General features: G+C 43.9%; 1 protein-coding gene across 3 annotated transcripts in view; it reads right to left on the reverse strand.

Moving 5' to 3' along the window:
- ddr1 (discoidin domain receptor tyrosine kinase 1) overlaps window positions 1-7,101 on the reverse strand; it is a 39,131-nt gene extending 32,030 nt beyond the window's left edge. For all 3 annotated transcript variants that reach the window (XM_070912450.1, XM_070912451.1, XM_070912449.1), the window contains exon 1: window positions 6,895-7,101. The gene's annotated coding sequence lies outside the window, so the exon portion shown is untranslated. The remainder of the gene's footprint in view (window positions 1-6,894) is intronic.
- Between the last annotated feature and the right edge of the window lie 6,255 nt (window positions 7,102-13,356).

Here is a 13,356-nt window from a genome sequence, read left to right on the forward strand (position 1 = left end):
AGCATATCTGCATGGCGGACAGAAACAAATGGTGACTGATTACCACAGGTTGGTCTGGCAAATGAAGAATGCCCTTATCAACAGCAGCCACACAAACCTATTTGTAAGTGTAGGGACAAAGCACTACACCAAGGTGGCAGCCAGAAACATGTGTACTTTCTTTCTCTGTTTTCTTTTACTTTTTTTGTTGTTTGTTTGGGCACACATTACAGCCAAAAACACATCTAGACAAGTTTAAAACTATGAAATATATAAATAATCACAAATATCTAAAACCACAATGCTTTCAAAAGCACAAGGTGGCACCAACACCAGAGCAATTAAAAGAACTAGTTATTTAAGAGTCTGGTGGGCAGTCATCTGTGCCTACGGCCAGGGGGTCATATTGGATGTGTTTATATATCAGCTGGTATTAGCTTATTGCAGTAATATGTATGAGTAATAATAAACATGTTTCTGTAAACTGTAAAATGTTCTGGTCAGTACATATCGTGGTCACAAATCTTTAATGAGCATTTTTAAGCATTCTTTCAACAGGCTTCATGTTGCAAATGATACACAATAAAAAATACACAATGCATCGAGGTCTCACTTTAAATAGGTCTATGTGTCTAATTGGTTTTCTACAGAATACAGTTCATCCAGAACCTCTTCTGCACTCCAAACTTTGTGACAATTAAAAGCGTGTGGAAAAGGTGACGTTTGCAGGTTTGTCTTTTGTCAATCATCAAAGAAAACAGTGAGCTACTAATCAAAAAGCTGCAACCAGGTAGATCCAGAATTTGTCTATGAAGCTACAGGCCTGCAGTACAAACGTAATTTAGTCTGGATCGTTTTAATTATAGCTGTATCATTGTGCTCTAACATTATGGCATCTGCAGAGGCAATCAAAAGGAAATAAGCCTGATCAGATACGTTAGCGGTAACAACACACAGCACAGAAGGAGGCAGATTGCCTGTACCATATGCACAACAACTAAGAGCAAACTGAAATAAAACAAAAGAAGATGTTCTGTGAGAACTGAAATACAACAAAGAACGGTGAGCACAACACCAAAAAGATCCCACAAAGCGAAGGCCTTGTTAGCACCTCTGGCAATCAGCGGGATCTACAATGAGTCAGCTGTTCATTAGCTGCATCGTGTGAATCAAAGAGTGAAGTTCTCTCTCTGCGCATGCAAAGGAAAAACTGTAGAAGTGTATTATAAGTTCTTCTGGGAAACTGGTTTTGACTGGCAGAAACTGGGACTCTGTTCAGGTTCTCAGGGCTTGAATCTTCACACATGTCCGTACATGTAGTTAGACTGTGCTCAGCTCTTTCTTCTCTGTATAACACATCTGGAATGAAAGGAGTGCCATTTCACTTTCTGGTGAAAGTGAGTTAATGACAGACCTTTCTCCTCTCTAAAAGTGAACCTGAGTTATCTGCTGCATGAAAACAAACCTTCACCGCTATAGTGAGGGAACATGTGCTCTGAGTTTGACCTCAGTTGAAGCGTAGGTGTAAAAATCATAATGAGAATCCTGCAGATATGTGGCAGCATTAGCATGTTAATATGGCAGCATGGCAGCAGAGTGTATGTGGATCTCTGGCTCTGGTGTGACACAAGAGGCCGTTGATGGCAAGCCGCATCCCAATTCCCTGAATTCAATTTGCACAGTCTCACTGCCACCTGTCAGAGAACAAGTGAGAAGCAGAGGGGAGGATGGGGTGAAAGGAGAAAGGAGAGGCATGTGACAGCACAGTGCTACTCTCACAACGGGCAGAGAGAAAACGGCCAGAGACATGAAGACAGACAGGCAGAAGAATGTCATGGTGGAAGAAAATTCCCTCCAGTAATCAAACGTAGAGACTCAGAATGACAGAGCGAGCGTGGGACAAAGGCAACTCTTTGCCCGCAGGAGGATGACAATTATTCATCCAGCGAGGAGCAACTGAAACAGAGTGGGAACGGGAGATGGGAGAGAGGGATGGAGGGAGGGAAAGAAGGAGGGATGGCCTCGAGATACAGAACAGAGCAGAAAGGAAAACCAGAGAGATCAGGTCAAACAGGAATGAGTTCAGCCAGACTCAGCATTTTGAGTCAAAGTGAGAAAAACAGTCTGGCTGAATCCAGCCCTCTAACAGATGTCTTCTTCTCATTTCTAATGAACGACAGCTGAGCAGAAGATTTCAGGCCATCTTTGAGCTGTTTAATGTTTAGCTACTGCAGTGGACAAACAAAAAAAAAATACACTCACATAAAAGCAAATTAGGATCCAAGAATTGTGTCAGCGCTTTACCTCTATCACACTGCTCCTCCTCCTCCTCCTCCTCCTCCTCCTCCCTCTCGGCAGAAAAAAAGCCTCTTAAAAAGAGCTAAATTACATATCACACAACAGTTTCCTGATGCTAATGTGCCCCTTCAAACCCCTGTGAGGGAAAGACAGACAGGTCCGTCCCACTCAACGTGGATGTCGTTACAGCTCAAATTCATCATACAAAGAGAAAACATATTAAAAAAGAAATTCACCTTTGATGTTGTACACAAGTTTCTTCCCTGTTCCAACAAGGTTTGAAAAGCACTTACTTTGCCAGAAGCCATTAGTAATTATTAGTGATATACTGAGCCACTAGAGGCACGGTCTGTGCTAGAAACTCAGCTGAAAAGCACCACCACACTGAGAGGATTTGAACAGAGATGAGAAAAAAAACTGAAAAGAAAGAAAGAAAGAAGCAAGAGGGAGAGAACAGAGCGCCCACTGGCTTTCAAGTTTGTGAGAGTTTCCATCTTTCATAAGGTTTGTCTACTTTTTCCAGAAGGCATAACTTCAACTGCCAGTTGTTGGCGAGACGTGTGAAGGAGCTTGACGTGTTTCACAGTTTCAGCTCACTGGATTCAGCAACCTTTGCTCATTAGATCATTAACTAAGCATCATATGACTTAAGGGGGAACTCCACCAATCTTACACATCAAAGTGTGTTGGGGAGGACTACTGCATATGTGGGAAAAAAGTTGTATAAAGCCTTTCGCAGCTCCAGGGGGAGATAAACCAAGTCTGATGAATTGCCTCAAGTGAAGTCCTTGAGGCGATGTTTGTTGAAGGCTGCAAGTTTGAAAATGAAAAGAAATCTAGGGGTGTGGAGTGAGAAAAAAGTGAGGTTACCAGACGTCTGCAGCCCACTCCTCATCTCTGCTCGAGGCTAGCAGCTTGAAGCTACATTAGCTGCTACTAGCATAAGTCACAGTCAAGTGCGGTGAGTTGCATTGTGGGTAATATAGGCAGGTTTTGACAAAGAAGAAGAATGCATGGAATAAAATTCAGTTAATTTTGATACTTTTTTACTGTCCATCTTGAGTCTGACAGTGTTATAGCAGTGCAGTGCCGAATCAGTGGAGTACTTTTTTAGTGAGTCATAAAACATGCATTACAGTTGAGAAATTATACATTAGGGAGGTATTACTTGCCAACTTTCTTTCTACAACATCTTTGTACTTTTGTCTTGTAAAAACCTACTTTGCCACACAGTGAGAGTTAATTCATTATATCACATAAGTACATTAGCAACTCCAAAATAGGCCACCTTTAATTTTGGGATATATGCAAAGGCATTTTTGCAGGTTCCTGAGGCATCAAGCCAAAGCTTATAGCGCGATAAGATACTGTGACACATTTTTAGAAGAAACCTCAGCAGCCAAAGTACGACCCCAGTTTGCTTACATCCAAGCAGCAGCATTGTTATCTAACCAGGGCACCCTCGACGGGAAGAGCAAACAGATAAATGAGGAGACTCTCAGGGACGATAACAGAAGGGAGGCTGAGGGTGAGATGGATGAGCGGAGGAAGGGGAGGGCGGGGGGGGGGGGGGGGGTAAATGAAACATCTAGTGCTGCTTCAAAGGGAATGGAGAGATAGAAGGAGAATGTGTGTGCCATGTTAGATGTAGAGAGAGAGAGAGGGACAGATTGCCAGAATGATCAATTAGGGGATCAAAGGTATGCTGGATGTCAGGGTGGGATGGAGGGACAGGGGGGATGAAGGCGTGCTGGAGGGGTGGGGAGGGATAATCTGAAAGAAGGTAGGACTTTGGAGATGGAGATTCACAGGGAGGAAATCAAATAGAGATTTGAGAACTCACTGACAACTAAAGCCCAAGCACACCCGGGATCACGCTTTGAAGTGTCACCACCCATTACTCGATGAATCTGTTTCTCTGTCAGTTTCGTCGAGCTCGCTCTGCATGTGACCACACATACGGCAAATGCAATTGCAAAGTCCAACTGTCTAGACTTGAGGGGAAATTGGTTTAGGAAAACAGGGTGGACAGTGGAGTCCTGCCTTCAATTGGTTTCATTTCCCATTAGAGGGGGACTGTAGAGAGGGGAGGCAAGTAACCGTGTCGTGTCTTTGGACTTAAATGAATTCTTCCACTGGCCCCGAGGTTCCCGCTCAGTCTGTTGGGAGCCAATTACGAGCAAACACAGAATTTAGTGGAGTTGCTGCTTAATACATGATCGCCGTGAGAGCAGTGACGTAAAAAAGACCGTTCTCGAGGACTGAAGACACCATTATCGTCACGCTCTTTCATGTTGTTAACTAGCCACATTAGCCACATCGAGCCATAAAGATCGGACAACTGTGCAAAACATACAATTCAGTTATTGTGCAAGATCTGCCTTTGGGTTTTGAATGCGTATCCACCTGCGAAAAGTCTTTTCAGAATGGTCAACAACCAGAAAGACAAAGTCACAAAGCCCGGCTGCCACCAACACAATGACCCAGATAGAGGACAAGAGACTGAGGTCAATGATCAGCCAGACAAGACAAACCAGCGCTTCTCGTGTGTGTGTGTGTGTGTGTGTGTGTGTGTGTGTGTGTGTGTGTGTGTGAGTGTGAGTGAGAGAGAGAGAGAGAGAGAGACAGATTGTGTCTTCAATCACAAAACAACAGCAATAATGTAAAACTGCATGAACTCAGTAATTTTTTCTTGTCTTGTACATAAGAAATGGCTTTTCAAGACTAAAAACCTCTAGAGCCCGAAACAAAACAAATAACAAACATCCATTTCACAGACACTGTCAGACAAATTGCTCTGCTCTGTGTATACTTCTCCACAAATAATATTGTGCAATTAATTTCATTTTCTCCTAAGTGTGCCAAGACAAAGACTAATCAATAAAAAACAAAACTGTTCCCCGAGTGTGTGCATGCACATTTATACTCACATAACTGGTCTATCCAACTATTTAATATATTCTGCTTCTTGTCTGCTGGACTGCACTGCTGATAAAAAGCAGCTACGCAGGGCCAACGGCTCTCGTGGGATGCTGAGGGAGAATGAGCCGCCAGATGCCCATTAGACAGGGATCCAGCAGACCTGTGCTTGTCGTGAGGGACTGTGTACTCACACTCAGGGCTCCTCCTCACTTTATGCCCCTGCCTTTGCTACAGAGGCAGAGAGGGAGGGATGGGGAGAGAGAAAATTGCCATTTATTGTCTCTCTATCTATTGGCAAATAGCATAGCCCCCCCCCCGCCGCCTCCTCCTCCTCCCAACTGTCTAACCATGCTACAGCTACACCCCCTTGGCCAACAAACTACCCGCATGTATCGCGTGGTGGGAAAGGTGACTGCCCGCTGCACTGCACTCCCACTGAAGCCCATTGTTAACGTCTCCATCAGGCCGCCTCCGCCTCCTCTGAGCTCTGAGGCATGCACAAACACACGGGAACAAGCTGGCAACAGAAACAGATGCAATCACACCCACATTTTCACCTCTCTCCTTCTGTCTCTTTCTCCCATACACAAATAAACAAAAGGCAGAAAGCTGAAATATGCAGTTTCTGAGCGTAACTTGCAGATGAGAAGCATTTATTACGCCACATGATTGATTCACTCTCACCATGTCCTTTCTTCTGGCTCATAAAAACAAAGATGTATATTCAGTTCAAAGTCCAAACAGCTCACCGCCAGACTCTGAAAATGTTTTCTCTATCAACACAGCTTCTCCTTCCCGGTGCCAGGCCACCCTGTGGTGATCTCAGGTTCTGGACTGATTAGCTCTCAAAGGAGAACCACCTCATTTAAGGCCAGAGGTGAATGAAACCAGAGCTGATGGTCTTATAGGAGGTCACAGGGTTAATGGTCGGTGTGATGACCACCACCTGGATGCATGGAGGTCATCCCAAACATTAGACATTTTACTGACCCATTCATCAGGGCGGCTACAGTTTTAAAGTTTGACATGCCAAGAATAATTACTTTTGTTGAACTTGTGAGGTTTTTGTGAATGAGGTGCGATGTAAAAAGAATGAGCTTAACAGACTGTGAAGAAAGGAATGACTGGTGACAACTTAACCAAACCCATATAAGAGTAAGGGAGTTAGTGGCCATCAAAGATTGTAAAAGATGGCTGGCAGGGTGGAAGAAATAAAGATTTAATAAGTGAACATATACACGTGTGAAAGTAATACTCTTGGCACAAATCAGGACTCTGAATAATGTTTTCTCTGTTGCCAAGAAACCACATTTAGCAAGATGTTGAACGGCACAGTTTGCGCTGAGTCTGGACCATGATGCACACCGTCAGGATATTTCAGCTACGCAGTCGCTGAATGCCACAATGTATCTGCCACACTAACGTGCAGAGACCCGGAGCGCAACGTTACACCTCATATGCGCTCCCCAACAGCCCGTGGCCAGCGTCCAGGGCTGCCGTGCCCGCCTCACACCGAGACTTGTAGACGCCAAGCCACAGAGTGAGAGGCAGACAGACACACAGACATACAGGCAGGCAGACATACAGACAGACAGCTGGAAATATCCGCTGCAATATTATTATAGCCGCTTATTCTGGAGTGAAGTGCTCGGAGAGGAAACGCGCGAGGGATTTAAAGGAGTCTGTCATACTTACCTAAGAAGACGCGGAGAAGTGTGTGCTGACAGCAGTCCAAACTTTCACATGAAGTCTGTATTAGACTGTGTTTCTGCCCCGAACAACAAACGTCCACTGAATAATCCAAACGGCGCTCTGGAGCAGTTGCTGCGCGCAGTGAACGACTTCTGAAAACTAAACAACAAATTATCCGAAACTGCAGAGCTCACCGGCTGGTGTTAGACCCGCAGTCTGACTTTCACTTGACGCTCTTAGGATGAATAGTTTGAAAACTTGTCGACAAGGAGGGGAAATCTTTTTTTTTAAGTACGAGAGAGCGTCCAGTGTCCCTGCGCTTCGGCCCCTCTCTGAATCTGAGCTCCGGCCAAGCTGCTCCAACCTCAGTCCGGGCTCCGCTGCCGGGCCAGCAGGCGCCACCAGGTGCTCATTTACATAACTGCACCGGCTGTGTCCAATCACAGCCCCGAGCAAGGTGTCTGATTGAATATTCCAGCAGGCACGCCATCCAATCAGAGCCCCCTGTGGGCGGGCGCTGTGACCTTAACAGCACCGTAGAATGAAATTCAATGTGAAGCCTTTGGGGGCAATGGGAGTTTCTTTGTTACAGCAACACTGAGATTTGGGGAATATGACATTTGATACAGCAGCACGCACAGTGCTTTCACCTTGTTAACCCTCTGCAGGTTAGAAAATGTTGCTCTGCAGATTCTTTGATAGTATAAACTTGTAAACTCCTTGAATTATCGGCTCTGTCTCTCAGCATCGGGCCTGGTCCATTTAATGTAGACCCACGACACTCTGCCTTGGTATTTACCTCTAAAGGAAACTTTATTACAGAGTATTGGAGGTGTAACTGTATACCATTACTGCCCCGGGGCTATAATGACTCAGATTGAAGGGTTTGCAGTAAAACCAAGAACCAGGAGAGTTGTTGATATGGGACCCTGAGGCAGGGCAGGAGTGAGATGGGAATTCATGTTTTAAAAGAGTCACATGTGTGTGTGTTTATGCTGAATTACATCAAAAGTTGTCAGTCAAAGACAGACTTTGAAAAAAAAAAAAGGCTGTGCAGCAGTTACAGTATGTGTTGGTACTTGCCTGTCTGACTGAGAGGAGGGAAACTTTAGCAGGGGGACAATAAAGGTCATTTAACACACTCTGAGCTCCACCTTGCACAAACATGCAAGAGGAACACTGATACACTCTCCGCTGCCAAACGTTCACTTTTGTGTATGAATGTATGTGTGCATGTGTTTCTCATGGCTTCTTTGAAATGAGGCAGTAAGTAAGTCAAATGTTTTTGACTGAAATAAAGTCAGCAGAGTGATAGATTCATGCCTTGCAGTGGTGGAAAATAACTAAGCACATTAACTCAATACTGTACATTTCAGTGACACTCCACTACTTGCTCCTTTTACTTAAGTAAATGATCTGAATACATCTTCCACTAACGACGCCATGTATGAGAGATTAGAGGATATTAAAAGTCTGTCTTTTGTGCAGAACTAACAGATGTCCCATATATTCATTATTGTGATTATATGAATTATTATGATAAAAATGGAAAAAAATCAAATAAAAGTTAATCAGAAATAGAAAGATGATACAAAAGCTACATTAGCTGCATGTGTAAGCCAAATCAAAAATATTTTCTATTTGTCAATCAATTGTCAATTGATTGTTTCTGCTCCATTTGGGCCACCTTTACCTCAACCCACCCTTCTCCACTCCCCCATCCTCACCCCTCCACCCTCCATCCCTCTCTCTCTCTCTCTCTCTCTCTCTCTCAAAGTTTAAAGACTTTAGCCAGACTTTCATCTGGCCTGGCCTCATTCTCTCTGCATGTCATTAACATTATCTCACCACTTTTCAATTCAGAGCCAAGCCAAACCAAAACACGCCTCTCTCTCTCTCTTTGTGTTTAATGGTTCAGCTTCCCTCCTTTAGTGCGGTACATAAAAAATAATCTTATGCATTTTCTCTCTGTTAAGCTTGCGATGTGATCATGATTTATTCATGTTTTCTGGTCCTCTTGAGTCTGTTTTGTACAGACGTTGTTTTTTTCTCTAAACTTTGTCTTCCAATCATGCTCAACAAATAAAAAAGGGTGATGAAGTTAAGCTGAAATTAAAGGGATAATGGAGAAATCATGGTTGGTTATTATCCACAACGTTCACCAACTGATTCCCTGAAATTATCCTGCTGATGAGCACAGTAATTCTCAGCTCTTGTTCTCTCACTCTCCAGAGCCTTTCCCTTCTCTTTTCAGCCTTTTCTGTTGTGCACATCGTCCAACTGGCTCTGCTTTGTTCGTTGTCCGGGCAACTGCAAATCCCCTGGCAGAAATAATGACCTTTTTCAGTATTATTTCCTTTCTACCCCGTGCCTCTTCTCTCCTATTCTTTTTGTGTCTCACTTTCACTCTCAGTACCTTTTTCATATTTCTTTCGTTTTTCACCAAATATGCTCAGTTCCTCCGTGGAGTTTTGGTTTGTTGTCACTAAAGCCCCTTTTCTCCCTCCTCCCTCTCTACTCAATCTCGCTTTGAGTGAAAACCAGTGGAGCATAAAAAGCAGGTCTGATCCTGTGAGGAATTCACAGAGAGAGAGAGAAAGAGAGAGAGAGAGAGAGAGACCAACAGAGACAGAAAGAGAGAGAAAGAGAGAAGTTCAAGTTGTATTATACTTATGAGTCAGCATGGACAAGAAAGCCCTTAGTGCGATAGTTAAGGAAAGATAAAGAGAGAGAAAAAGAAAGAGTTGCACAAAACGTGAATGATCTTTCAAGGAGAAGAAAGGGTATTTTCAACAAAGAGAAAAAGTGTGTTAATAGTTAAAAGAAAGTCTCCTTGAAACTACTTTTTATAAAAAGGTTATTGCATTCAGCAGAAAATTACTATTTTCATCCAAAGCTTCTATTCAGGAGGGATGACAGATGATCTATTGCCTTGTCATTCTGAATGCGCAGCTTGAATTTATCACCTCTCTTTAGTCAAAAAACACAAACATCTGAATTAGAAATGGAAGTGTTCAACTCAGGGGCATGGGACAACACACACACACATAGGCAGCTTGTCCACCCCCTGTCATGGCCCGACAGCTGTGCAGGGCTGCAGGATTCAGACAACACAGATCAGTTGCAGAATGCGAAGCTTGCAGTATGTTGGGAACCGGCGTAAAACCACATACCAAGCATACTACCCTCTGAAACCTCTCTGCCAGTGTCTTTTTCACTGGGAATATCCAAAACCAATAAATGTCTCAGATTTGCAATGGTCAACGAAACCCCCAGAGACCCTACCGCTCCTCTTACTACAAAATACCTTCTTTTTTCTCATGTGTGTGTGACTTCAGGTCCAGGTTTGGTTTAAACATATATGTAAGCGTGTGTGCAAGTGTGCATGTGTGTGTCTGTGTAAATGTACAACTCTACATGCGCCCCCCCAATGTCTGTTTACTGTGACTCATCTGTGCTCTGTCAGTATCAGTGTCACAGGCCCAGGGCAGGTTGTATTTGATTGGCCCCTGGAGAGGATCTGGGAGCGGTGGAGGTGTCAGGGGTGAAGGGGTCAACGTCTGCCCCAGGGGGAGGATCCTGACTGGGGGGTCAGGGTGTGCATCACAGCCCTGGAGTGCTCTTTTTAGGTGTTCGTGAGGAAAACATTGTGTCAGCTTCTCTCGCTTTCCACTGAGCTCTTTGACTTTTCTGCCGTCTCGGTTTGTTTTTCTATTTTTGGATTCAAGATTGTTGATATATTTCCTTAACAAGATTAAGACTCTACAGCCATGCTAGCAGCTCTGTGAGACACAGCGTTGCTTTGAGCTAAATGCTAAAACACCTTGATTGAGCATGTTGGCATACTAACATTTGCAAATGACCACTAAACACAAACTACAGAGAAAGCTGGTGGGAATTTTGACCTGATGATGGTGCAAAAGGAAAAGTCAGGGGATCACCAAGTTATTATAATTCATCCTGAGGGGGACCAGAATGTGTGTACCAAATTTCATGGTGATCCATCAAACAGTTGTTGAGAGATTTCACTCAGAACCACAAATGTTAATCTCATGTTGGCGCTGGAGGAAAAGTCACCATCACCAAAGTTATGAGGATACATCTGGGAACCATGAATGTTTTTACAAACTTTTATGGCAATCCATCTGTTAGTTGTTGAGATATTTCAGACTAGACCAACATAGTAGACATTTCCATCTTAGTACATCAAAGTCTTCATTTAACCTCCTAAGACCTGGCATCCACATGCTTGGACATCACATTTTGGGTTATACCATAATACTTAATTCTGCTCATATGGAAATTCAAAATTGTCCCCGTATGCGGAACTAGTCATGTCAACAGATGATGCTTAGTTTTTATACTTATCAGGTCCCAATAAGCCCAAATAGCAAAGAGAAATTAAGATAGAGCTTGGGTCTTAGGAGGTTAAAGCAATTTAGACCTTTGAAGCGTTTTCATTCTGTCAAAATAAAACGTCCTGTTTGGATTTTGGGTTTTTAATTATCTTGTAGGAGGAAATTACACTTTTCAAGCATTCTTTTCACTCTTTTGAAACCAAGCATTGCTTATAAAGACAGGAAAGCACTTTTACACTTTGCTGGCTGACACCATGCAGACTCTCTCAAAGATATTTAAGTGTCCTTGTGATCAATGCAGCTGGAGGTGTGTGAAGTGTGATGAGCTCAGTGTTGTTAGGGGAATGTGGGGAGAGAGGGTGAGGTGGGAGGGAGGCTGAGGGGAGGTGGGATTGTCGGGTGTTCCAGATGACCCCTCACACAGTCAGGAGTCCCTGGAGACCCTCTCAGCTGTAGCAGCACACTTGTGCCTCCTCTTCCTCATGGCTGGAGGTGGAGGAGGAGGGAGGAGTGCAGACTCTTTTTGAGTGTCAAGTTTCTCTCCCCCCTCAGAAATCCCCTGCTATTCATTTGTACACATGCACATACACACACACACACACATCTGACAGTTTGGAGGACTACAGCCTCTGCTATGGCATTTGGGAGGCTCCTCTACAACTGTCGCCTTCTGTTCAAACTGTCACTCCAGCCCCTCTAGGATTTTACTTCCCTTTTCCTCTGCTCACCTGTCTGAGCCAGCCGTGGAGTGAATGGCCTCCCTTTCTTCTTCTCTAGTCTCTCTGTGCTGCTAACAATAGAGCTTTGGGAATTGTACACTATAACCACCATCGGATGTGCTCTGATCTTCTTTGTCTGGCCCTCCACCCTACTGTCTTTACAAATTACATGTTTAGCCTTTCCACACCCCTGCTCTTTAGCTCAAACAGTAGTTTAACTTGGCTCAAACAGCCATGTCATGTTCCTAGTGTGTGTGTGTGTGTGTGTGTGTGTGTGTGTGTGTGTGTGTGTGTGTGTAAAGACATATAATCATAGCTATCCTTTAATTATTTTAATTAATATTCAAATTGGCCAAAGCTCAAGGGAGAAACAAAACTCAGCTAATATACTGGAGTAATTTTCAATGCCTCGCCTGAGGACTTTATCTCCATGGTAACCTATGCCTGATCTGCTTCCCGTCTCCACACAATCTCAAACTCCCTCCCTCCCTTTCTTTTTTTTTTTTTTAAACTTTCAGGCAGACTGTTGCTGGCTGCTTCCAGTGAGAGTGAATGTTTTGGTGGATTGAAAGGCGCTGAGGACGGGGCGGGTGGGTGAGGAGGATGGTGGTGGTGGTGGTGGGGGAGTCAAAGGGGTGCGAATGAGTGCCATTGCAATGAAGTGAGAGGTGGTGCTAAAAATACCTATTGACACATGGGCTCCAACTCACAAACAGGGTCACAGACAAACACACAAGCCAGTGACCAAAGAGGTCTCATTCATGCACCAGCAGGCAGAGTGAAACACACACACACACAAGCATACATTTGAAAACACACACACATACAACACATCAATGTCACAATTAAAACAAATAAAGCCACCACTATTTACAGCATATAGCTTAACTATAAAATACCAAATCCCTCCAAGTTTGCATTGGCAGTGCTTTGTGTTTTGGAGAGCTCCATGTCAAACAGAGAGCCGGCATTTTCCACACTCAAGCACAAGTCCTCTGAACAAACAAACCCAGCTGCCATATTGTGACCCTCTGCAGGAGGAATATGGGAAAGCTGCTCTGTACACAGTTTGTCAAGCGTTGATCACCTGAAGAAAAGAGACGCTAACAGTTTTTTTCATTTCATTGTGCTCAGTTTTCACAGCTATTATCAGTAAATATGGGTGTGGCGTTCACCTGGGTGAGTTCTTCTGTGACAATGATGTGTTTATGGCACCCAGTATAGATGAATCTGTTTCTACTGTCTGCACATTTGGCCTGATAAAGAGAGACGTGACCTCAAGGGACCTCAGCTCTGCGCTTAGATGTCACCAGCACTTAATTCAAATTCTCTCTTTTTCTTTTTTCTTTTTAATCTGTGGCCTTGACAGATTATCAGTGGTGGAAGAA

Source organism: Enoplosus armatus, chromosome 9 (assembly GCF_043641665.1).
Source record: "Enoplosus armatus isolate fEnoArm2 chromosome 9, fEnoArm2.hap1, whole genome shotgun sequence".
Taxonomy (NCBI): Eukaryota; Metazoa; Chordata; class Actinopteri; order Centrarchiformes; family Enoplosidae; genus Enoplosus; species Enoplosus armatus.